Below are 9,048 nucleotides of genomic sequence, written 5' to 3' on the forward strand. Positions count from 1 at the left end.
AAGGTTCAAACACCATGATAAAGTGTGGTTTATCCCAGCAATGCAAGGATTCTTCAATATATGCAAATCAATCAATGTGATAAACTATACTAACAAATTGAAGGAGAAAAACCATATGATAAAAGGAATCTAAGTCAGAAAAGAAGACGTAAAGTTGTCACTGTTTGCAGATGACATGATACTATACACAGAGAATCCTAAAGATGCTATCAGAAAACTACTAGAGCTAATCAATGAATCTGCTAAAGTAGCAGGATACAAAATAAATGCACAGAAATCTCTTGCATTCCTATACACTAATGATGAAAAATCTGAAAGAGAAATTAAGGAAACACTCTCATTTACCATTGCAACATAAAGAATAAAATACCTAGGAATAAACTTACCTAAGGAGACAAAAGGCCTGTATGCAGAAAACTATAAGTCACTGATGAAAGAAATTAAAGATGATACAAACAGATGGAGAGATATACCATGTTCTTGGATTGGAAGAGTCAACATTGTGAAATGACTACACTACCCAAAGTAATCTACAGATTCAATGCAATCCCTATCAAATTACCAATGGCATTTTCACAGAGCTAGAACAAAAAATTTCACAATATGTATGGAAACACAAAAGACCCCAAATAGCCAAAGCAATCTTGAAAAAGAAAAATGGAGCTGGAGGAATCAGGCTCCCAGACTTCAGACTATACTACAAAGCTACAGAAATCAACACAGTATGGTACTGGCACAAAAACAGAAATAGAGATCAATGGAACAGGATAAAATGCCCAGAGATAAACCCATGCACATATGGTCACCTTACTTTTGATAAAGGACGCAAGAATATACAATGGAGAAAAGATGGTCTCTTCAATAATGGTGCTGGGAAAACCAGACAGCTCCATGTAAAAGAATGAAATTAGAACACTCCCTAACACCATACACAAAAATAAACTCAAAATGGTTAAAGACCAAATGTAAGGCCAGACATTATAAAACTCTTAGAGGAAAACATAGGCAGAACACTCTATGACATAAATCACAGCAAGATCCTTTTTGGCCCCCCTCCTAGAGAAATGGAAATAAAAACAAAATAAACAAATGGGACCTAATGAAGCTTTTGCACAGCAAAGGAAACCATAAACAAGATGAAAAGATAACCGTCAGAATGGGAGAAAATGTTTGCAAATGAAGCAACTGACAAAGGATTAATCTCCAAAATTTACAAGCAGCTCATGCAGCTCAATATCAAAAAAGCAAACAACCCAATCCAAAAGTGGGCAGAAGACCTATATAGACATTTCTCCCAAGAAGATATACAGATTGCCAACAAACACATGAAAGGATGCTCAACATCATTAATCATTAGAGAATTGCAAGTCAAAACCACAATGAGGTATCACCTCACACTGTTCAGAATGGCCATCATCAAAAAATCTACAAGCAATAAATGCTGCATAGGGTGTGGAGAAAAGGGAACCCTCTTGCACTGTTGGTGGGAATGTAAATTGATACAGCCACTATGGAGAACAGTATGGAGGTTCCTTAAAAAACTAAAAATAGAACTACCATACGACCCAGCAATCCCACTACTAGGCATATACCCTGAGAAAACCATAATTCAACAAGTGTCATGTACCACAATATTCATTGCAGCTCTATTTACAATAGCCAGGACATGGAAGCAACCTAAGTGTCCATTGACAGATGAATGGATAAAGAAGATGTGGCACATATATACAATGGAATGTTGCTCAGCCATGAAAAGAAGCAAAATTGAGTTATTTGCAGTGAGGTGGATGGACCTAGAGTCTTTCATACAGAGTGAAGTAAGTCAGAAAGAGAAAAACAAATACTGTATGCCAATGCATATATATGGAATCAAAAAAAAATGAAATGTTTCTGAAGAACACAGGGGCAGGACAGGAATAAAGACAGACGTAGAGAATGGACTTGAAGACATGGGGAGGGAGAAGGGTAAGCAGGGGCGAAGTGAGAGAGTGGCATGGACATATATACACTACCAAATGTAAAATAGATAGCTAGTGGGAAGCAGCCGCATAGCACAGGGAGATCAGCTCGGTGCTTTGCGACCACCTAGAGGGGTGGGATAGGGAAGGTGAGAGGGAGACGCAAGAGGGAGGAGATGTGGGGATATATGTATATATATAGCCGATTCACTTTTTTATAAAGCAGAAACTAACAAACCATTGTAAAGCAATTATGCTCCAATAAAGATGTTAAAAAATAATAAAAGTGTACTTTAGGCAAAGGGAACAGCTGAAGCAAAGTTCCCGAGGTAGGGATGAGTTTGACTATGACTTTCAACGGGGCATTTTCAGTGACTTGATATGAACAGAGGCCAGATCATGACAGTTAACAGAAGAGAATTGAAGTATAAGGAAATAGAGAGTCTATGGGTAAACTACTCACTCAAAGAGCTGGTCTTGAAAAGAAGGAAGAGAACGGTATTGGTGGCATTTATGGTCGACAGTGGGCAGTGCCAGCCATTTCTATTTGGGTACCTTTCATTTCCCTTCCCATTTCAGTGATTTCCCCTCAATACCAATATTCTCAAGCGGAAAGCCACATCCTTGGAACATTCACATTAATGACTATGAGGTATTTGTGGGGTTTGGAGATAAGAATACTCAAATCCTCCCACTCCAAGTCTTCGCTGACAGCATGGAACTTGTTTGCACTTGTAGATACTGTCACCATTTCAGCAAACACAGAGATATTTGCTTTGGATCTTTATTTTTTTTTGTTCTCTAGAATTCAGGGTCATCTCTGGTTTCTAAGGCTTTACTGTATCTTATTTAACTGTTGGTTAGTTTTGCTCACTATCTTTTCACGCTTACCCCATCCTCCCAGGTCAAATTCTAGAGAAAGGCTGTCCAATAGAACTTTCTTTGATTATGGAAATGTTCTATATCTGCATGTCCAATACAGGAACCATGAGTCATATGTGGCTATGCAGCACTTGGAAGCTGGGTAGTGCCAGGACACTTCGGCTAGGACAACAGAAGAATTTATATTTTAATTTTATTTAAACATTAATTTAAAAATAGGACACATTTAAATGTTTGGAAAATAAGTATGTTTGGAAAACATCAGGTATATGAGTCAAATAATTTGATTATAAAATTTATGAAATCTAAATACAGATCAAGTCTTTCCAATCAATATTTAACATGTGTTCCGTAAGTGTAAAATGCACACCAGATTTTACAAACTTAATATGAAACTTTTCATATTTCATAAAATATCTCATTATTAATATATTAACTCATTTTAAAATGACAATATTTTTATATATTAGATTTTAAAACATATTATTATAAGTAATTTCACCTGTTTCTTTTTACTGGTTAAAGGGAAAATTGGAAAATTTCAAATTACATATGTGACTCATTTTATTTTCATCAGAGAGCTAATTTAAGCTATTATTTAGATATTAAAGAGCAGATTTGACAAATCCCCCTATTCTGTAGGTATATGAATATAATTCATAATGTTATTGACTTATGATGCTTTACATTAAAATAGAATAGAGTTTAAAAAAAGTTTAATTTTTTAAAACAATTTCATTTACATAATTTTCACTAACTTAAATAGCCACCTGTGGCTAGCACCCATATTTTTGGACAGATAGTTCTAAAGTTAAAATTCAGGAGAGTTCATAGTTCCCAAAGAGAAGACACTCTGCAAGTTCTTTGTGATTACTGAGAAATGCATCAATGCAAATAAATAATTCCCAGGGCAATGAGGAAATTTCTTCTCAATTAAAAAAAACAGGAATATATACAAAGTAGGCCAAGTTTGATGTGCTTGAAAATTATCAGCATACTAATTTAGCCCAAACATGAAAATACTGCTTCTTATAAATCAGAGAGGTAATCTCTAAAGATCATCATTTCCCTGAGTGTGTTCTAAAGGGTGCTGATTTCATGAAGTCTTCTTTGATGAAAAACGTGCATTGTCAAATAGGCTTGGAAAATTGGGAGCACTTTTTTCCCTCTCTTATAGATTCACAATACACATCATAGCATAAAGGCTCTGGGAAATCCTACGGTAAATAATTCTGTGATACATTGTTTGACTCACTTTCTCCAATGTATTTAACCATGAAACTCTGTGTGTGTGTGTTTGTGCATGTGCGCGTGTGTAAAACATTAGTGTTTTGACACACTAGAGAAATATTAGGGTTAAGAGTATGGACTTTGGGGGAAATCCCTGGAGGACCAGCGGTAAGGACTCAGTGCTTTCACTGCAGGGCCGTGGCCCTGGTTCAATCCCTGGTCAGGGAACTAAGATCCCGCAAGCTGCGTGGTGAGGCCAAAAAAATACAAGTATGGACTTTGGGAAAAAGAGAGCTGGGTGAGCAATGCCAGTTCTACCACTTACTACTAGCTGTGTGACCTTGAGAAAGTCATTTAATCTTTCTGACCTTCATTTCCTTCATTTGAAAATTGGAGATAATAGCTATAGATAGCAGGCTTGCATGAGGATTAAATGTAATAGTGTATGCAAAGAACATATCACAGCTCCTGGGATCAAGTGGATCTTCCCCAAATGGTTAGCTATTATTATTTTCATTATGACTTCTATTTATTTATTTATTTATTTATTGACTGTATTGGGTCTTTGTTGCTGCTCGCGGGCTTTCTCTAGTTGCGGCGAGTGGGGGCTACTCTTCGTTGCAGTGCGCGGGCTTCTCATTGTAGTGGCTTCTCTTGTTCTGGAGCACAGTCTCTAGCATGCAGGCTTCAGTAGTTGTGGCACGTGGGCTCAGTAGTTGTGGCTCGCAGGCTCTAGGGTGCAGGTTCAGTAGTTGTGGCTCACGGGCTTGGTTGCTCCGTGACATGTGGGATCTTCCCAGACCAGGGCTCGAACCCGTGTCCCCTGCACTGGCAGGGGAATTTTTAACCACTGCGCTACCAGGGAAGTCCCTCATTATGACTTCTTAAGTGACTGAAGGACTGAGACTTTCTGGGCCCCAGGAGAAATATGTTATGAACTGGTAGAGCTCATTTTTTGCCTGGAAATCTTTTTACCTATTGTACTGGAAACCTGGATGTTAAGAGTGATCTTTTCTGCCTTTCTTTGTTTATCCTTCACTAAGAATGTACACTCAGCATCAGATGCTCTCCATCTCACTCAAAAGAAAAACCAGAGCCTTCAAATTGACCTCCAAGTTCTGTGTGATCTGGCCTGCCAGGGCCTCTCTAACATTATTTCCTACTACTGCTGAGTCTACTCTGGCAAACAGACTGCCCTGCTGTTCCTTGGACATGTCAGGAACACGCGTCAGGAACCTCAGGAACTTTGTACCTGCTGGTCCCTCCAGTAGGGTACCATTCCCCCAGCCATCTGCATGGCTCCTTTCCTTCCACCCTTCTTAACCCTGTCTAAACTTGCAATCAACCCTACATACTCCAGCACACTTTACTCCTCTTCCTTGCTCTACATTTCTTGACTACACATCTGATATGCTATGTTTGTTTCTTAATATTTTGTTTCTTGTCTGTTTCCATCCAATAGAACATAAACTTCAAAAGAGCAGAATTTTTTTTTGTCTCTTTCATTCTCTGCCATAACTCAGTGCCTAGGACAGTGCCTGACACATAGTAGTAGATGCTCAGTAAATGCATATTGAGTAACCATATGCAGAAACTGCATATGTTGTGTTGCTAAGTGTGTTGCTAAGTGCATTCCCTCTAAGCCTGGTTTCGAATGACTTGTTGAAGCATGAAGCACACATTACAGGTTGGTTTCTGTGGTTTTTATTAGTGTTTTCTGGGACCCATCAAACCAAAAAAACATATTTTGAAAAATATAATTCTTTCATAAAACAGAAATATTCAGTTTGAATTTAACACAGTTTCAAGGGCAAGATTTCTGATTTTTTAAAAAATAGCAGCAGTAGGGTTGCTTCCCACAAATTGTCAACCCAGAAGCCAGATGGGAAGAAAAGCAAGAATTAGGCATATAGTTACAGAAAGATTAATCCCAATTAAGCTAAACTTGTGAAGGCTTATACATTTTAGTGGTTCGTGAGGCCCAGTCTCAACACGTTTTTATTAAATGTTCTCTGTATCTCTTATTCCAGAAATGAAATACTGAGAAGCAATGCTGAGGTTAATTCAGCTCTGATAATTGTGATTGCTGTGTTCTTTCTTTCACACAGGAAGTACCCATCCAATGGGCTCCTATGGAGTACTTATTACACCTCACATAGTTAGATAAGCTCCTCACAAATATGGTTCCACGCCATGCACACAGTAGGCACTCGATAAACCTTTTTTAACTATAGAAGAAGAATATAATTGCCTTTCCCTCTTACTATTTTAACTTTTCCTATACTTTATACATTTGAAAAACAACACACTTGTAAAACTAAAATCTAACATGCATGACTAACCTTATCAAAAGATCCCTCAATATTTTTCAAAACAACAACAAAAAAATACAAACCAACCCCAAAATACTAAAACTTAGAACTGCTTTACACTTAAATAGCAATTTACATCATATAAACACATTCATAATCTTCATTGGTTTAAACAGGTTCAAGGTTCATGACTGGCGTCTTACACCAGATAAGTCTCACAGTTCCTAATAAGGTGACAGAATTCTCACACAACATACATTGACTTGCAGAACCAAATAACCTGTTTTGATTTTATTTCAGCGCAGGTAGGAAGGCAAAGTAAAGAGTCTCACAGTAAAATGTTCACCTGATAGATAATATGTCCTTGAAGTTTTGGCCGTTGTGCTCTTCATCCAGTGAAGAAAACAATTTACATCACGATTATGGATATAGCTTCCCAATCCGAGGAGTCTTCCAGAAGACATTCATTCATTCACTCAACATATGGTTATTGAGGACCTGTCTCATGTTAGATACTGGGAAAACAATATTGCTATGATATCATCCCTGCCCTCAAAGAGCTTACAGTCTAGCAAGGTAAGAGTTTGAAGAAGGACAAGCACACTCAAAGGAAAACTCATTGCCCGGTTCTGCCCTGCTCAGAAAGCAAGTTCAAGAAGCTGTAAGTATGTCCCTGGGAGTCAGGGCTTTGCTCGTTTCATCAAGTCAAATATCTAGAAGCCTCAGATGATCTGAGTCTGGTAAAGTCTTAGCAATACCTTTCCTGCCTCAGGTTCCCAGGAAAAAAACAAGTAAGAGCCCGAGCCTTTAGTTTAAGGAGAGTTTAAGGAGACTGTGCGCAGTGACCATAGAAGCATCGGCTCAGACGAGCTTCTCAAGTGAGAAGCTGTGAGTTGCCAAAAGAAGGGGGCTTCACCTGGTGCTGGCTTGTCTCTGGGATTTTGCTTTCCCTTGCAACACCGGGGGGAAGGATTCTATTCACACCCCAAATTGGCATGGCTCGATTACCTTGAGTTCTCCAAGTCATGAACAGCACACACAAAATGCATCAAACTCAAGCCAAGACAATAGAGAGATATGCTGAGAACTTAATACGCCCACCTATTTATGCAGGAACCGGATGCCAAGAAACCGTCACTTTCAACAAATAACACAATCTGCTAATTATCTGCAGAGTGTTCCAGTCAGTACACCCCAGACTCACTACCTAGCAGGGACTGCTCTTCAATGGAGAGGGTGAGGAAAGAGCAAGACCAATTTGGAGGAATGTGAGAAACTTACAGGTTTGTGGAAGAGCAAGGTTGGAGAAGGATCCAGGCTGCCTAGATGATGAACAGGCCAAGCCAGAGAAGAAACAGCAGAGAGCGAATTAGCAGACACCCCTAATACCTTCACACAATTCAGGCACACACAGTCACACAAACATTCATGTGTTTACACTAATTCAAATATCTGGAGGTTTAATTCATTCTGTGGGAAGTATAGTCAACTGCTGGGAAAGCCTCATAGCTCTTTAGCCTTCCTTGGAGAGCAAGGTGTGTCTTTCATGCAGGAATGTCTCAGATCTGTGCTGCTCATCTTCATTTCTCTCAGTTCCCTCAGTAACTGTGACTTGACAACACTGAGTAGCACCAAGTCAGGCAGAGAGAAAAACAACTCGGTTGTACCTTCAGAAGGTCATTCATCTCACTAAGCTGTGCTCCAAGGTCACTGGCCATAATGGCTCTCATTATAATTAGGACAAATTCTTCATACTTCCAACATTCTGAATCCATTACAGACACTCTGCAACCTTTGACTATGACTCGCTTGCCTGAGTTGAGGAAGGCACTGCAGGAGGTGTTCCATCAGTGGATGAGACGAGCCCCCTCTTATTGGTACATGTCTTCATTCCCATATTATGCTCAAGACAGAGAGGCAGGAGGGAGGAGAAAGCCAAGGACATGGGGAGCAGAAAAGAAAAGTTGCAAAAGGGATCTGGATGTTCAAACTCATTTTCAAAGTGTCTACAGGCTCACGTTCCTCCCAGATTTCAGGGTCTGGCGATAAGTCTCCAGGGACCCAGAACAATGCCGTCATTGGAGAAGTCTCTAACTCCTTCCTGACCATAGATCCTGAACCGAGTTTTCTGTTTTTCTCTTCCATCCTTCCTTTCTTTTCTTTGTCTTTTTTTTTTTTTTTTAACATTCTTCTAGATGCAAATCTAGGCAAGACATCATTCACTTTGGAGTGAGTTAAGATGAGACAGGAAAGAGATTATCCAAAAGAGGAAAGATTATAAGAACTAACTTCTGCAAAGATTCTCCCCTGGAACTAACTTCCTCTCTTACACACACACACTCTTTTTCTCTCCTCTCAGTGTTTCCTTCTGTAATATAATATTTACTCTGTCTTGTAATTCTAGTGCAGTGTGTTCTATTGTTAGCCCTTGTTTAATTTATCTGAGTCTAGCTCTCATCTCAGGTTCTGAAAAGAAATCGCTCTAGCTCTTTCAACCCATTGTCCAAACATTTTAAAAATGAAAAATAGGTTGACTTTAAAGTCTTGCTTTTGCTTCACTCTAGGGATTTTTTGTTGTTATTGTTCTGAGAATAAACCACCATCTTCATCTTGACTAGCTAAATCAGTGGTTCTCCCTCCCCCCGGGCCCCGGGGACACTTGGTAA

The sequence above is a fragment of the Globicephala melas genome, chromosome 8, assembly GCF_963455315.2.
Source record: "Globicephala melas chromosome 8, mGloMel1.2, whole genome shotgun sequence".
Lineage (NCBI taxonomy): Eukaryota > Metazoa > Chordata > Mammalia > Artiodactyla > Delphinidae > Globicephala > Globicephala melas.